Below are 2071 nucleotides of genomic sequence, written 5' to 3' on the forward strand. Positions count from 1 at the left end.
CACTATCTATCTTCTATATATAGTATCTAGATATAATTTTAGACTAGATATTAGCGTAAGTTTATAATATACTGACCTATTTAGGAAATAAATAAATAATTTCGATTTATACTATATTTAAATAATATTCCACTATCTATCTTCTATATATAGTATCTAGATATAATTTTAGACTAAATACTAGTAAAAGTTTATAATATACTAATCTATTTAGGAAATAAATAAATAATTTTAATTTATACTATATTTAAATAGTATTCTACTATTTATCTTCTATATATAGTATTTAGATATAATATTAGACTAGATACTAGTATAAGTTAATAATATACTAATCTATTTAGGAAATAAATTAATAATTTTGATTTATACTATATTTAAATAATATTTCACTATTTATCTTCTATATATAGTATCTAGTAGATAAGGACTTACCTAATAATATAATAGACTAACCTAAATAGGAAGGAGACCTATTAGTAATACCGTAAATATTATATAGTAAAATATTTAAAAGGTCTAATTAGATAGGGATTTATAGATCTATCTCGATCGTAGAATATTTAAAAAAACTACCGTAGAATATTTAGTATTCCTAGTTAATTTCCGCGATAATAATTACATTATTAAACTCGTCTCCGCGAGTACTCTCTAATATCGTTAAGTCTATAGCCTTTCGAGACGTAGTTATTATACTATAAGATTAATAAAGTATAGATATTTTAGGAGTCGCGGTTAATATAATCTATATCTTATATTAATATACTCCCCCGTAGTAAGTAACGAGCTTTATACTCCCCTATATATCGCGTATATATAAAGGCGTTTACTATTATTTAGATTAAACTTATATAAGTAGACGGACTCCCGTACGCGGTATAGGATATAAAGATAATTAAGTAAGATATACTAAATACTATAAACTCTCTTTAGTTAGCTAAACGGGTCTTTAAGGACTCCCGTACGCGATACGGGATACTAGAATACTTAACTATCGAGATTTAGACTAATATCTTATATTTAATATAGTGAAAATATATAATAGAATAGGGAGCGAGAGACTAGAGTTAAACCTAGTATCTTCTTAAGTTATATATATATTAAATATATCGGAATCTTATAAAATATAGAGGAAGACCTAGATTCGAACCCTAGTATTCTTTATCGTCGACGTTCTTATTTTCGTCTTTTTAGAATAAAGAGAAGGACGACGACCCTAGGGAATATAGTACTAATAGTGAAATATCCTTTATTTTTTACTAGATCTAATTGAACTAGCTATCTAGTTTAGATAAATTAAGATATATATATTTAACCCGTCGAAAATCTTCTAAGATATAAAGGAAGATCTAGGTTCGAATCCTAGTATTTTTATAATATCCTTACTTATACTCCTTTATAATAGAAGAGTATAAGAGAGAGTATTTAGGGAATATAGTACTAACGGTAAAATATCCTTTATTTTTTTTTCTAGGCCTTATAGTTATATAGACTAAGTAGAAAATAAAGTAGAACTAGCTAGTAGTAGGAATCGAACCCCTTAAAGATTAGTATCTAATCTCTTATCACTTAATTATCCACTATAGAATATCATTCCGAATAGGTATAGCGGCGTCCTAATTAGGAAATAACTATTTTAATTGGTATTCTACTAGTTTTAATTGGTATTCCACTATCTATCTTCTATATATAGTATCTAGATATAATTTTAGACTAGATAATAGTATAAGTTAATAGTATACTAACCTATTTAGGAAATAAATCAACAATTTCAATTTATACTATATTTAAATAGTATTCCACTATTTATCTTCTATATATAGTATCTAGATATATTTTTAGACTAGATACTAGTGAAAGTTTATAATATACTAACCTATTTAGGAAATAAATAAATAATTTTGATTTATACTATATTTAAATAGTATTCTACTATTTATCTTCTATATATAGTATCTAGTAGATAAGGGCTTACCTAATAATATAATAGACTAACCTAAATAGGAAGGAGACGTAAAAATTTTGATATTATTTTTAGATATAATCTACCTTTAAGTAGATAGTATTCCAC

The sequence above is a fragment of the Fonsecaea multimorphosa genome, assembly GCF_000836435.1.
Source record: "Fonsecaea multimorphosa CBS 102226 unplaced genomic scaffold supercont1.25, whole genome shotgun sequence".
Classification (NCBI taxonomy): domain Eukaryota; kingdom Fungi; phylum Ascomycota; class Eurotiomycetes; order Chaetothyriales; family Herpotrichiellaceae; genus Fonsecaea; species Fonsecaea multimorphosa.